Source organism: Myotis brandtii, unplaced genomic scaffold (assembly GCF_000412655.1).
Source record: "Myotis brandtii unplaced genomic scaffold, ASM41265v1 scaffold365, whole genome shotgun sequence".
Taxonomy (NCBI): domain Eukaryota; kingdom Metazoa; phylum Chordata; class Mammalia; order Chiroptera; family Vespertilionidae; genus Myotis; species Myotis brandtii.
In genome coordinates, this window is record NW_005364031.1 from 1,106,212 (window position 1) to 1,122,798 (window position 16,587).

At 36.9% G+C, this 16,587-nt stretch overlaps 1 long non-coding RNA gene across 1 annotated transcript in view; it reads left to right on the forward strand.

The window, feature by feature from the left end:
• Positions 1-2,915: 2,915 nt before the first annotated feature.
• LOC106727107 overlaps positions 2,916-16,587 on the forward strand; it is a 16,703-nt gene continuing 3,031 nt past the window's right edge. The window contains exons 1-2 of the long non-coding RNA XR_001363266.1: positions 2,916-2,947; positions 3,139-3,218. This is a non-coding gene — a long non-coding RNA (uncharacterized LOC106727107). The remainder of the gene's footprint in view (positions 2,948-3,138; positions 3,219-16,587) is intronic.

The window sequence follows — 16,587 nt, forward strand, 5'->3', positions numbered from 1 at the left end:
ATCCTTGAAAACTAAACTGTTGATAAGGGCCACATCTTTTTTCTAGGTCTTATTCCTCCAATACAAATACTTTCTATTTTATGTTGGATGTTAGCTTTCATAATTCTTTTTCATGTATTAAACTGCAGACTTGAATCCATTAAACGATGGTACATCCAAACTGAATTTGGACTCTTCTAAACCATCTTATCATCAATGATTTTGAAATAATGCAGGTTTGGCACAGCTTTACCTTTCTTGGTTTTATTTAGGCACAGTATTTATTAAATATTTGAAAATCCTATTTTATCCTTATTGTAAAAATGAATTCATAATAGAAAAATGAAGGGGATGGTAAGACATAAAGGCCTAAGTATCTTAACAATGAACTTGGGACAAAGATTAAAATTATTAAGTGAGCTGAAAGCAGTGATTTACCAAGGTCAATCAAAGGTTCATCAGACTTAAGTGGCTTGTCTGTATGTTGCGGTGTATTTTTAAAAAATGAAAGGACATACGTGGAATGCTTTAGAAATATACTATCAAAGATTGGGTTTAAGAGGTAAAGTATAATGAGAGATTGTATAACAGTTTGTAGCTCTTTGAGAAAAAAAAACCCCAATGTTAGAATAGTTTATTATAATTTTTCTATTACTATTTATTGCAATTAATGACACATATACTATGTAATTATTTATTCAGTGTAGATTTATCCTACTGATAAATATATCCCTGAGGTTTTTTGTTTTTTTTTTTTAAATATATTTTATTGATTTTTTTACAGAGAATTGCAATTAATGACACATATACTATGTAATTATTTATTCAGTGTAGATTTATCCTACTGATAAATATATCCCTGAGGTTTTTTTTTCTTTTTTTAACCACTTTTCCATGAGAATCTAGCAAAATTACTAGCATTTAGATTGGCTCAATAAATATGTTGAATGAATTAATGAATTTGTATGAATAGTCCTATAGAAAAGCTACTGTGGTATTAGGTTGAAAGATATGCACATTTTAAGTATTGATAGACACAGCCAAATTGCTCCAAAAAGCATAAATCCCATTCTTGAGGCATTGCAGCAATCTAAAACGGATGTATGTTTGTTGTTTTCTTGAAAAGAAATTAACACCAACCCTGTTTTATTGTGTTTAAAATGTTTGGGTAGAGAAGTATATTGTATTGAGAAATTATGTTTTACATTTTTTGAAATTGTTGCTTCTCATAGGTTGCTAGTGTGGTTACTTTGAAGTAACATAAAAAACAGAAACTTGTGTGTGTGTAGATGTTAGCCAGTAGAGCAGTGGTTCTCAACCTTCCTAATGCTGCGACCCTTTAATACAGTTCCTCATGTTGTGGTGATCCCCAATTTCATTGTTACAAATTGAACATAATCAAAGCATAGTGATTAATCACAAAAACAATATGTAATTATATATGTGTTTTCTGATGGTCTTAGGTGACCCCTGTGAAAGGGTCGTTTGACCCCCAAAGAGGTCGAGACCCACAGGTTGAGAACCGCTGCAGTAGAGTGTAGGAAATGTATTTTTGGTAGGGGGAAGAACATGATAGAAAAGCAGAAATCTAACTATTCAACAATAGATGTGAGATTAAATAAATTATACTTTGGATAATATAGAGTTATTACAAAGAATTAGGAAGTTCTGTATGTAATGACATAGAAAGATATTTCTATTATATTATTGAGGGAGAAAACAAAGGTGATATAATCCTGTTTTCTTAAAACAAATAATCTGTGTGTGTGTGTGTGTGTGTGTGTGTGTGTGTGTGCGCGCGTGCGCTCACACACTTGTATCTTTGCCCACAGAGATAACATTTCTGGGAGGGTATAAACCAAAATATTAACTGCTATTTTAACATTTGGGAAATGAATGGTTGGAGTTGTGATACAGAGATTTTTAACTTAATATACTTCTGTTTTTAATTGAGTGTGTGTGTGTGTGTGTGTGTGTGTTTAAAACAACCAACTTGTATACATTTTGTAATGAACTATTTTTTAAAGAAAAAAAAGAATGTGGTATGTGGAAGCCAGGTGGGCTGCTCTTAAAGTGCATTTGTTAATAAATGTGCAGGAAGCATCAGGACATTTCTTACACCAGTTCTTTACTGGATTTATATAAAATGATAAAAGCAGAGTCAGTTGGTAGAAGCTGGGAGTGAGGGGCCTCTCGCCATGTTCTTCTCCTCTTATAATCTTTTGACAGCCCCCAGGGCTCTGCTGAACACAATTTGAAATACACTGGTCTCTTCCCGGGATGCTTTTGATTTAGTCCTTCCTGAAGGTCAGAGGGATATACAAGCTCTCTGATTCTAAAGCACAGAGAATAAAGAATGCCTACAGGTAACCGTGGAATTCTCTCATGCCTTACAGACAACATATTTAGGACAGGAAACATTTGTGTCATGTAAGATATTTCCAGATGTACCAGAGTAGAGAAACACTTTTTATTTTGCATTTCTTAAAATCCAAGCTTTATGATTTATGCCCTTTTCATATCCTCATAGTGACCAGGACAGTTTTGTTAAACTAACAAATATAGGTTCTATAAATGTCTTGTTGCTCTGCCAATCTTAAATGTAATGAGACAAACAACTTTAAAAATAGAACATTATTTTGTATTTTATCTAAGAATATGCCTTTTCCAGGTCCTAACAACCGAACAAAAAAATACGTATTTAAAAAGCATAAATAGTATTTAATAGTGAAATTTAAACTAATTTTAAAAATAATTATTCTTCTTTTAAAAGGTACACATAATTTTATTTTTACTGTTTCATGCCTAACATTTAATTTCTGGCATTATTTGTAATTTAGGAGCACAATTTTTTTTTAAACCTCATCCAAGGATATGTTTTCATTGATTTTAGAGAGAGAGAGAGGAAGGGAGTGTGAAACATCAGTATAGGGGACGATGCTCCAACCAACTGAACCACCCAGCCCAGGTAGGAGCACGATTTCTTAATACCATGTATTATGTTTAACTTGTTGATAAAACTTATAATTTATTTTGATATAAACATGTTAGTGTGTTTAAAATAATAGAGATAATATTATCATAATTTATTCATATAGACCCAAGTTTTTGTCCTCTGCCTTAAATAGCTTTATTAATTTTTATTTAAAATTTGTGTAGGTCTATGTGACTGAGAAATAGAGGGAAATAAAACAACCAGAATATAGAAGATGAAAAAAAAAACCTCTCTTCTCCACAAGGTGGTACTGTGGTTCTTTTACTCTTTCAAAAACTAAGCGTTGAATTTATATTTTCCTACTTGTCTTCCTTCCTCCAGCATTTTACAGGTGATCTTCAATTAGATTCTAATAAAACTGAGAAATAATTTCAAAGGAAACTTGATACTTCTAGGTTTGAGGTAACTGGCAAGCAACTAAAAGTTCTCTATTTAGCCTTCTTTAAGAGTTTTTCTCTCCTTAGCTTTTTGCTTCTTGAAAAGAAATTCTTATACAAACTTTGCCTATACAGTATTTTATTTATACGATATGTACTATGATAATGTATATGTAGTTTTTTGTTATTGTAAAGAAATAACATTATCAGACATCTTTTAAAATGTTTCCATAAGTGAGTATAAATGCAGCTCTTCGTTTTTAGGCAATTCAAGTTTTAGGCAATTAAATTTTCTCTCTCTTCTAACCAACCTCAATAATTAAGAACTTGATTTGAAATAAACCTCAGTTATACAGGTAAAATTTACAGACATGCTTAAAAAAAAACCTTGAGTAGATCTTGTGCTTTTTCTTCTTATACTGCATATTTCAGCTTATTCAAAGATTAAAAATATGTTCATACATGAGTATGGAACATCATATACAAGCTTGTTTTTCTCTGTACGAAACAAGACGAATAATTGCAAGACTGGGTTCTGGTTTCAGCTTCCCGGTTCGGCATGCAGGTCGCTTGAGGACTTTTGTTGAGCCCTTGCATAGATTTCTGGGTCACCGCGGCCTCTGACCTCAGGGCAGCGATGGTGTTAGGGGTCCCGCATTATAGAAATTTAATGGTTGGAACTGGGGGGGGGGGGGGGGCAACGGGACATGTGTCTTGCAGAGTTCTTTCTTGACTGCCCTATTATTTGGGATGGCCCAGGGAGGGGGGCGGATGGAGATTAAGATTTGCTTTGGAGAGCTCAGAGTCCAGGAAGTGGAAACAAATCTTTGTTAAATTTGCTGACTACAATAATGAACCTTGTGGGGGGAAGGGGGGGGGGGGGGAAGTGAAAGAAGAAAAGAAAAAGGATTCCGAGAAATTGGAGAGACAAAATCAAGGGAAAACACAGGACCGAAAGTGGCAGCATAAGCCAGAGAAGAGAGAAGGTAGACCAGAGAAAAGGAAACGGAATCCAACGAAGACGGAGCCGGCATCTTCGGTCTCGCTTACCCGCTGGATAAACACGGATTTTAAGAGGCGGGGTAACTGCTCAAGGTCACCGAGTTTAGTGCCAGAGCCAGGATTCTCGGCTCCACACCCGCGATCCGCCCGGGGAAGAGACGCGCGGGACGGGCGAAGCGAGGACCCGCGTGGGACTGGAGCTCATGCCCCAGGAGATCGCAGGGGAGCCGGCCGGGCGGAGAGCCGTCAGTGCCTCCCCAAGCAAGAGCACTTTTCGGGGCGCGGCCCGGGGGCGTCTTCAGAGCTCCCCTCCCCTGTCTGGGCCGAGGAGTGAGGCGCGAGCTGAAAGGCGAGAGGCGCCACATCTCTCCGCTCCCGGTCATTTTCAGGTTCTTCCTGGGTCGCAGCCGGTTTTCACAGCCACGGCATCTCGGGGTGCCCCCTTCTCGGGGCCGCACCGCCAGGTCCGATCGGACCCAACAATGCCCCCTGAGGGCTGTACCTGATGGGCGCCGATTTAGCCACAGGCTCAGGGCTCAGGCGCCGGGCGGGGACAACGATCCCTGTCAAGGAGACCAGACTCCGACCAGAGGAGACCGGGGGTGTTTACTAACCTCAGGGGAACTTACATGAATGTACACAAATACTTAAGACTAGGGAGGTGTGCACCTCCCAGGAGGTAAAAACAAAGCAATCACCAGGAACAATGCCCCACACAGTCGATATCGCAAATCCATGCAGTTTCATGCTATGAGCATTCTATTCGATGAATAGCTCCTGCCAATCCTTAGTGATTGCTTAATGATCATTAATTGACGAGACACCTTTCACCTGAAAATGGCTTGTCTGCATTGTCTTTCTTCGCAGAGAGCTGCAAATTAAAGTTTCTTTGTTAGGGAGAACAAAGAAGAATCCAAATTATTTTAAGGAGGCTTTAGCGTTTGACTGTTGCTAAAGATCAGCCTTAGCTCTTTGACTCGCCCCCTCTCTGTCACAGCCTCACTGCCGAGTTTTCTTTGCAACTCCCAGCAGGTTTGGGGGCCTCCAGTTTGAGCGATTAGCAATTTAGAGCTGGGAAATGTAGAAGCCTCCTAATTTTTACTTTCAACCCGGAGCCAAAGGAGGCCTGGAGAAGTGCAGGCCATCGTGGAAGTTTGTGCCCAAGCCGGGGACCCTGTAGTGGTGGCCAGACTGCTCCGAAGACCTCCCGCCACGTGGCCCGCATCCTATGCTCATCCTCTTGTGAGCCCAGTGAAAACTCTCTTCCTGAAAGTTTGTCGACAAGGCAATGCCTTCTTCCTTCCATTTAAAAAATTATTTTCTTTTGCTGTCAGATTCCTTCTGACATAGATCAGGGGTGGAAAAGTGTGTGTGGTATAGAAATAGAGTCATTAGTAAATCCATCTCGTTTTTTGTTTCATTTGACAGCAACACATTAAATTAATCCCTGTCCCAAAGAATCACATTAAGGGAGCTGTCAGTGCTAATCCCCGGCTCATTGTTGCTACCTAGCTCCGGGTTGATTTTAATAGGTCGCTCTGACATTTGTTTCTTCAGAGGCACATGGGTGACTTCATCCAGACCCAAATCTATTCTTATTGAAAAGTGGAGGCCGGGCAAGTTTCTATAGACCCTGGATTCTCTGGGCTTCCCGCTTGGAGTTTGGGTTCTTGTTGGAAACGTTGATTCACGTGTATACCTTTAACTGAGTAAACATGCTATAACAATAAAAAGAAAGTAAGGTAGCAACCTCCTTGAGAAAAACAAAAAGCTGATATTTTAAAATTTAAAAATAGGATGATATATCTATTGTTCTTATACTTGTTTTTAGCATCCTGTATTACTACCACTGTTATCTATAAATCTGACTGCGTACAAACCAGATTTAAGATACAATTTATAAAAAATGAAGTGGTTGAGAGAGGAATAGATTACATAAACAAATGAAAAGGGGAGAAGAGGCAAGAATGAAAAAACCTGGAGAAATATAAGAATAAAATATCTATAGAAAAGATGGAAAAATAGGATATTTACTGACAAGGAAGAATAACAATTAAGTAGTAATTTGGACAGAAAGAATTAAGGCAGTACAGAAACTAGGAAAAATATATTTCAGTAAGATTAAACAATTCCTTTAACCAACATTTAGAAACTATGTAATATGAAATGTTTTCTTTAAATGTAATCTCTCTGCCTCTCTCTCCCTTGCCTTCTGTGCCCCACATCCCACCCTGATATATAGATTATCCAGCTTTTGTGTTTATGACATTTAGGGATTCCAGATCTGACAATCATATATTAGCTTTTGTCTGGGTGGATAAGAGAAAGCAGAGGACTGATCCATTCATAAATCATTTAACCTATTCTTAAAATATGCTTCCCTCCTGGTTATTCTTATTTTTATAGGTATTTGGCAAGGTTTTAAAGATGAAATGGGGCTAAAATTTGAGAAATGGGCATCTGTTATTTAACAAACTTATTTTGCATGATTAGTGTACAAATACTACAGATGTGCTATATCTATATACTCAGAAAAGAAGTATGTATATTCTATTTTTATAGCCTGAACCATACTTTATTCAGATTGCAAGGTGATGCTGTAAATCTTTTGATCAAGGGAACACTTGCCTCTGCCTCATTTACCCCTGAAAAATATATTTTTTTTTCACCAAGCATGACACAGTTGTACCTCTTACTTTGAGGATTTTAGTTATTTTACTTTTATTATAATTTCCATTTCCTTTTTCTTTCTTTATCTCCTCAATTATCTCTGGACATAACCATTTTAAAGTTACTTTTATACAATCTCTGTAAAAAACAGTTTCACTGAGCTATCTATTGAAGGCAAATTATTTGATTGAACAACTGGGGTTCATTCTGAGAAAACGGGCTAGGATTTTGGTGGTTCAAACAATAATACTGCAAAGGATCAGTAAGAAAAGAACTATGCATGCATTCAAGAATCTAGACAAATGTCAGGAGTATGAGGAATAAGAACTTAGATTCATATTGCTTCAGTGGACTAAGACCTAGTTGACATTTTAGAAATTGGTAGGTTAGAGTAGACATGAATGGAATGCTAAAACTCCAGGGACTCCAAACTTAACTGTGCCTATACTCAGCACAATGTCTTGTACATAGTAGACGCTTAGTAAATAATCCTTACATCAGTAATGAATACGTGTGTGTAACACATGCAGGATAGAATGAATACAGAGAGGAGACTGAAAAGAGAAGACCAGAGGAGGTGGCAAAGTTGGATATTGCTAGTTGTGGAATTGGGCATAGTTGGTAGTGCCTTGCTGGGTTGCAGTAGTGAAGAGCTGGCTTAGTGGGAATTAAAACATAGGGTAAAGCCAGTCGGCAATAATGCAGTAGACATGTAAGTACTTACCTCTGGAAATGTTTCCATATGCACTGTTCATTGTATTCATGCTCAGATAAGAGCTTTGCCTTCAAGGAGTATGTATTTCAAAGGAAAAAACATATGTGCTCATATTCAGATAATTCACTATGTGTAATGATGTTGTCTAAGGGACTGGCTTTCAGTGATTGAATTTCTGGATCTACCTCATGGTTCTCTTTTGGGCCATCAGAAAGAACTCCCTTTCTTCTTCTCTGCTGGACAGAGGAAGCAGGGAATACCCGAGTTATAAACCATTGGTGGATCCCAAGGCCACTGGTGGAGGCTGGGGTGGGACCTAGGGGCTGTTGATGGTTTGTGTGGTTACAGTGGCAGTGGGGTTATGTACCAAGGGTAACTTTCTGTAGAGTAAACAATTCCCCGCCCCGCGCCCCCCGCCCCCCCCTATATTCTCTCCAGCCTTAGGCCATTTCCCAATAGCTCTTCCCCATTCCACCAATCTCCCAACTGTTATTTTCTTCATTGGTCCAAGGGTTGGTCTTCCTGCTTTCCTTTCTACACTACTCTCCTGTGGTTTTAGTCTGGAGTTTTCTTTATCCTATGGTAGAATAGAGCTCTGAACACTGCTTTTGCCCCATCACTTACCTGACCTTGAGGTAAACAAACACAGCATTTTTAGTTTTTAAAAATAATTTTTTTATTAGTAATAACAGGGTTGGAGGAACAAATAGAGGTGAAAGGCTACTTCCATTATTCCTTTCTTTTATACACTTAGATAGTTATGGAAACACAAATGTATACAGAAAGACCTAAATCAGAGGCTATGTTTCAGACTCCACTTCTCTCTCTAGACATTTGTGACAAGAGTTGGAGTATATATATATGTCTGGGAAGAACAGGGTTTCTGAGAGAATGTGAAGATCTGAATAGGGTGTGGATATTGTTGTCAATGTCATGGCTTGGACTGGTTGGGGTAGGGACAGGGAAGAGGAAGTCAGCTCTGGGACTTTACCCTATGCTCAACTCTCCTCACTTGCCATTGCTTCTGAACACAGACTCCCACTCCAGCACACACAGCAGGGAGCAGGGTGAGAAGTGAGATGCAGGATTATTTCTAAGTGTTCATCATTTACTCTGAGCTCTTGATGGCCTCTCATTACTGACCTGTGGCATATTTCTGTGATATTGTTTTCTGGGTAGTAGGCCAGGCTGTGGAATATAAAGAAGACCCAAGGGGAAAAAAGAAGGTGTATGAACTTACATACTTTTAGTTTTGTTCTATTGCTTCTATGCCTGTAGAAAAGACTGTAACTGACAACTACGGACCATTTTCAAACTTAAATTATATCTGGGCAATTTCAGCAGAAAAACCCCTGGGCAGGTATGATACCTTTTTCTACGCCTGCCAGGGTTCCAAGTACATTGAAGGCATTTAGCAAATAATGATAATAATTTAAAGCAATGGGAGCATTGGGTGTATAGGGAGATAAGAAACTGAAAGACCGAGGCCCACTAATAATTAATAATGTCTCAGGAGGTGGTCCCACTGTTTTTGGATTTTAAATCCCCTTGTTCAATTTCTTGCTGGAGTGAATTCCACACAAAAATGAATAATCTTTAATTTGATACTTAGTCACTTCAGTGTCCTGTGCTGAGCTGGCCAAGATTGCATATTCTTATGAAAATTTACGCATTCTTAATCAGTTTGATAATGTTACTCCCCAGGGCTTCTAAATGCAAAAGCAAGAGATCATATATTCAGATATGTGGCTTCAAAGTCATAGGATCATCAGAGAAGTTCACATTTCTCATTTTTAAAATTTTTATTCTTGGAATTCAAGGGAAAACCATAACACAAAAACTTCTAATTAAATACATAATGAAACAAGGCCTGGCACCTGCAAGTTAAGGCTTCGCCAGGAATGAATTCTTGCCCTTTTATGTGGTAGGCCTAATTGACACTCATTTTAATAAAATGGCAGGATAACTAGAGTAAACCTTTGATAAAGGTTTGATTACCAATTATTTTGCCGCCCTTGGTGCTCACATCCTAAAGATTTGGAGTCTGCCTTTATTTGGGTTAAAATATTCAGAGACCATAGGAAAGTCTGCCCCAAGGAAAGATCGGGAAGAATGCAAAGTGTATCTTTTGTGCTCTTCTCTGCCAGTGTGTTCTTCTTCCTATGTCTGGTGCACCCCTTAGCATCTGCCTTGGCTTTGGTTTAGACTTTCCTTTTATTCCCATATTAAAGCTTATGGTTCTTTGGTTTTTTGAACTGACTTAATTATATTTTAGATTGTTTTCATAATATTCTTTAATCCTTCCTTTCCTCTATATCCCCTTTGTCACGGTCTTATTTTGAGACGGCTCCATCTCTTGTATGAATTATTGTAATAGCTATTGAGTGGAGCATTCAGTCTAGTCTCCTTGTAGTTCATCCTTCTACCTGCTGTCAGAGTTTTTTGTTTTTTTCTAAAACACAAGTCTGCACTTGTCCCTCCTCTGGTTAAAAAATTTGACACCCCACTTCTATAAACTATTGGATAAAAACCATACTTTTTAGCAGAGCATAAAAAGTACTTTGTCATTTGGTCCTTGACTGTCTTCCTAGCATAAGCAATTGCTTCATGGCCAGAGATCTTTATATAGTCTACTTTGCTCCATCCATACCTTTCAGCATGACATTCTGTCTGCTTGGGTTGCATTTTCCCCACTTGTTCCCCTGGAAGATGCTTACCTTTTCTTCAAGGCTCATCTTGAAACTACCTTTATTGTATTCACGTGACAATTATTTCAGATTCTCTTTCAAAGAAATTGATATGAGGATAGAGTGAATTACATGGCCATGGGTGGTACCTTGGATTATTTTCTTAGTTTCTCTTTCTGATAGTTCGTTATTGGTGTTTAAAAATGTCACTGAGCCTGGCTAGTGTGGCTTAGAGGTTGAGCATCGGCCCACGAACCAGGAAGTCAATTCCTGGTTAGGGCACATGCCCAAGTTGCGGGCTCCATCCCCAGTAGGGGGCGTGCGAAAAGCAGCTGATCAATGATTCTCATCATTGATGTTTCTATCTCCCTCTCCCTTTCTCTCTGAAATCAATAAAAATATATTTTTAAAAATGCATCATTTTCTGAATATTAATTTTGTATCCTGCTACTTTACTGAATTCATTTATAAATTCTGGTAGTTTTTTGGTGGAGCCATTAGGTTTTCTGTATACAGAATCATGTCATCTGCAAATAATGACAAATTTACTTCTTCCTTTCCAATTTGGATTCCTTTTATTTGTTTTTCTTGTCTGATTGCTGTGGCTAGAATTTCTAGTACTATGTTGAATAAGAGTGGTGAAAGTGGTCATCCCTGTCTTGTTCCCGATCTTAAGGGAAACACTTAGTTTTTGCCCATTCAGTATGATGTTGGCTGTGGGTTTATCATATACTAGTATGGCCTTTATTATGTTGAGGTATGTTCCCACTTTGCTGAGAGTTTTTATCATAAATAGGTGCTGGATTTTATCAAATGTTTTTTCTGCATCTACTGATATTATCATGTGGTTTTTATCCTTCATTTTGTTTATGTGGTGTATCACAATTATTAATTTTCAAATATTGTACCAACCTTCTATCCCCAGAATAAATTCCACTTGATCATGGTGCATGATCTCTTTAATGTATTGCCAGATCCAGTTTGCTAATACCTTGTTGAAAATTTTAGCATCCATGTTCATTAGGGATATTGGCCTATAATTTTTTTTCTTTGTAGCATCTTTATCTAAAGAATTAGGATAATGGGATTAGAATAATGGCCTCATAAAATGAGCTTGGGAGTCTTACCTCTTGAATTTTTGAGAATAGTTTGATAAAGATAGGTGTTATTTCTTCTTTGAGTGTTTGGTAAAATTTGCCTGTGAAGACACCTGGCCCAGGAATTTTGTTTGCTGGGATATTTTTAATTACTACTTCAATTTCATTAGTTGTCATAAGTTTATTCAGGTTTTCTAATTGTTCCTGTTTGGAAGACTGTATGCTTCAAGTAATTTATTCATTTTTTCCAGGTTTTCCAAGTGTTTCTGTTTCTTGTTTTCAAATTATTTCTTATTAAGACCTATCTAGTACATGAAACAAAATGATTGTATATATGTCCAACTTCCCCACCAGACAGTAAACTTCCTGAGGATAGGACACTGTTTTATTTATTTTGAGATTCTCAGCATTTAGTCTAGCTGTGGTAGACTAACAATATATATTTGAATGAATGAAAACCAACTTCATTTTTTAATGCCTTTTCTAACAAAGAGCTGAGGAAGTTACAAAGTTGGTGTTGCTATCATAATGGGTGATAAAGTATTAGATTTTCCAGTAACATATTTGTATTTTAATATGGGCTTTCTGGAGTCAATTCCTTGAGGTGCAGGACAAGCCATAAAAGGGGGAATTTGTCAGTATTGGATTTCATGGAGAGATTTTTTGGGAGCCTTTCAATGTCTCTGAGATTATAACATACCTTTCTTCAGGGCAAGCAGGGAGTAGAGCCAGCTGCAGGAGGAACTGGCTGAGGGACAGAAGGACTCCTTCCCTACAGGGACTGATGAAGTGAGATCTAAGACTGGACCTCACTGCCTGCAACTGCATTTACTTCCTTACAAATAGTTTTATATAAGCGTAGATCATCCAGGAAAAACAGAAATCAATCAAAACACCAAGTCACTTGAAGTGATATCACAGTGGGAAAAATCACTTCGTGATCAGTGTATTGCTCTTTAAATATTGTTGTATCTAATAATACACTCTCTTACACTTTCTATGTTGGTATTACTGATCAAATGATACTTAACAGGCATCAAATAAACACTTATTTTCTATGGCATTAATTAAAGAGGATGTTGTCCTATTATAGTGAAGACCTCATTGCAGGAAAATCAAGTGAAACGGATCATTGAGATTAGCCTGAGATGAATATTTCCTTCCCCCAAATTTAACCTTCCAAGATTTTTAGGTCATGTAATTCTTGATCTCCCCTTCTAATAATGAGGTGTACATTTTTGCCTTCTTTCCTTTCCTCTTTACAGTATTAATATTAGTAAGTCTCCCCCTTTTTTTGGTTACACCAAATCTTCCTCTCTTTTTGGTTGGTTAAACCAGGGCAGTGAAATTCATTTCTCAATCAGCCATCTTCATTAACTGGTGTTTTTGTTGGGGTAGATACCTTTGAGAACATCAGCCTTCACCAAGGCTTCTTCCAGACAAACCTTTAAAGAGGGAATGCGTCCTTCTTAGTACTATTTCTGGTAAATGGGCTAGGCATTAGAGGCTAGCCTTGGTTAAGAACTTACGAAATTCTGCTTGTGGTTTAAAGTGAAGTTCTTTTTAATGTTAAATGTAATTATAATAGGATAGGGGTGCAGTGTAGACATGTTGGATAAACACATAAACTAACAGATGTTTAATAGAATTTGCACTTATTCCTCCCTTGTGAAAATGTTTCTCAGCTCTAATAAAACATATATGCACTTATCCTCCAGAGACTCTAAGAACATAAATGGAGGTTAAACAGCTGGACAGAATGGCAATGTTTTAAAATACAGCTGTGAATCAAAGTTAGAAAGCGAAAAGACCCTTTTAACTTCAAAGGTAGCCAATTAAGTTGCAAACACTATTGATAATAGTTGCTTTATTCAGAGCCTTATTATATAAAACACCATGCTGTCTTGAAATGGAAGAGGTTGCTAAGAAGTCGTCTCCATAATCCATAATCGAAAGAATCATAAATGTAACAATTATTTCCCTCTATGATTACTTTCACAGTTTCTTGTTCTCTGCAGGATCCTTGTTGTTTTTTTCCTTTCATCTCATTGCAACAATCAAGCAATTATAGTGTGATTCATATTTAAGATTACATTTTGCATGTCTACTGAAGTATATAAAAGTACTTTTTCATAATTGTGAACTATGTTTATATAATTAATCAACTTTTTAAGTAAGTAGCATTGATTGCAATATATACTTTATAAGTAATACCTATTTGGTCTAAATTTTATAAGTTTTATCAATCCATGATTTATAATGAAGCAATGTAATTAATTTGAAGGTGGACATAAATAGTATAATATTCAAATTTGAGAAACTATTCTGTGTAATGGGAAAAGAAATAAGGAATAAAAACAGTTCTCATGTGGTGTATTTAAATCTAATCTTTAAAAATTTCTGTCATCCTCCAGAAGCTATTTCTGGCTTTAAGTACTTTAAAATGTTAGTAATGATCTAAATGAAGATGTTAGCACTTCTCAGGTTTTATATTGTCATTCTGTAGATATCACGCAGTGACAAAAGACTTTGCAAAAATCCATTTTTTCTTCCCTACATTTAAAAAGTTCAGATAATATTTGTATCGGAATGATTGCTCTCCAGGCTGGAATTGGAAACTGGCCAGTTTTTTGGGTGGAAACCCTGATTTGAAGGTTGAGTTTAAGGAGAGGAAGAAGCACTCTCTCTTCTTGACCACCCCTCACTCACCCTCACATCTAGGGGAAAGAAGAGGGAGTGAAAGCAAGTAGGAGAGGAAGAACTGAAGGAGAGTGAGGGCACAGTTCCAGAGAGACTCTCACGCATTTTGAACAAGTGAACTAAAAGATCTCCACATGTAAGTTCAAACTCTTCTTATTTAAAATTTAAAAAGCCATCAAGTTATGTCATCTTAACAAAACCTAATAGAACTTTATATTATTTTAGACTATATTTATAAAACATTCATATATTTCTTCTTTTCATTTGTATTTTAACAACATTCAAAATACATTTGTATTTTAACAAAATACTATCTATTTTAACACAAACCCTTATGTTTTACATGATTTCAGAGTCCATCTAATTCATTCTCCTAATTGTACGGGAGAACAACTGAGAATTCTATATCATAATTAGGGTGATTACATACTTTATTGTCCAAATCTGGACACTAAAACAAAATAGATTGTTCTAATAATTACCCCAGGACAAGGTTAAACCGGGAAGCTAGGATATATGAGCACCTTAATTTAAAAAAATAGAAACTAAGATTACCAGATGGTTGAGTCATTAAAATTAATTTAATTGCTTTTTTAGGTCTTCTGCCATTCTAATAATGTTAATTTAAATAAAGTTAAATTGGCCATTCTAATAATAGCTAACATTTTAAATTACTTATTATGTACCAGGCATTATTCTGAGTATTTTATTTGTAAAAACATGATTAATTTTCATGGTAACTATGTAAGATTGTTACTCATCCCAATTGTATAGATAACTGATTTCTAGAGAGGTTAAATTTCTTATCCAAAGTCACAAAGCTAGTAAGTACACTGTAAACAAGCTGGGATCCAAAGCCAAGTATTTTGGTTCCAGAGTCTTAGCCTTTCCCTATTCTGCTCCTCACGCTGCTAGCACGGATGGTTGTGGAGGCAGGCCTAGAATAGCAGTGATATTTGAAGGGCTGAGCAGATCTCAGAGGTTTGCAATCCTAGGAGTCATAAAAAATTGGAAGTACAGGGTAGGAGGTTTTGAAGTAAATACTTAGAGATCAATGTAAAATATCTGGTATTACAAATCAGAAATCACAGAATGAAGCTGCACTTATGGGTGCCCTTCATTGTGCTTGCTAAGGCGTGGGTCTTACATGTGGCTTCAAGGAGTGACACCCAGGCGGTGAGCCCAGCATGAGCAGTCTGAGGCGAAAGGAGCATCTGACTGAGGTGGGGAGTAAAGACAGGGAATGGAGATTCCTGACCATTTACTGGATCACCTATGAACTCGACCTTGGCTGCAGTTTTTTATAGGAGAAGAGAAAGCCTTGCTCTTGCTTCCAGGGAACACTAGGATGAAAAAGAGCTGGTAGAAACGGGGACAAAGGGAGGTTTTTCTAGTCAATGCACTGTGGCTTCTTGGCACAGGCTGCAGTCCTGGCTACCACTAACCTGTTGGAGACCTTAACAGAGGTTCTACCATGCTGAGGCTATGCTGAGAAATCACTGAGGAACCACTGGACTGATCATTTCTTGATTTTTAGCTCTCTGTGTAGTTGGGAATTATGACATTCAAGAACTGGGAGCAATATACTGCCGATTCTAATGTATGTTCTATTGGTCTTTTAGGCAGTTATTTCCATCCTTATCAACAAAGATATCTTTAATTACAATAATTTATCATTAGATTGACTTTGGTGTAAACATACATCTATTACGTATACTTTTAAACCCTTTAATATATTGTGTCTAAGTTTTTCTTTAGTATGAGAACATACTCATTCACCTGGGTCTTAATTGCTTGTATTTCTTAAACTGGCAATCTCAATCTTGATTGTGTTGGTCAGTCTTATTGAGGACCTTTTATTGAATATTGGTATTATGGGGAGAAAATAATTCCCATCTTCAAAATATAGAAGTAAAAACGTATAACAAAAAGCAAAACAAAATAAAAGATAAATAATTTAATCAAAAGTAACATAAATAGTAGGAAAATGATAATGGAAATTACAGTAATTCTCAGTGATTATAGTTTAAAAGTGTATTCACCAGATATTTTATCCTACCTTAATTTGTCTGAATATTATTGAGTATTTTTGCAAAATAGTCAAATACAGTGTTAAAATATAAAAAAAGTATTATCTTAAAAAGCTAACAACTTGTAATTTTGGATTACATTTATAAAATACTTGTATATTTTTTTCATATGTACTACTTTAAAAAAATATTTTTATTGATTTCAGAGAGGTAGAGAGAGGGAGAGGGAGATAGAAACATTAGTAACGAGAGAAAATCATTGATCCGTTGCCTCCTGCAGGCTCCCTACTGGGGATCAAGCCTGCAACCCAGGCATGTGCCCTTGACCAGAATTG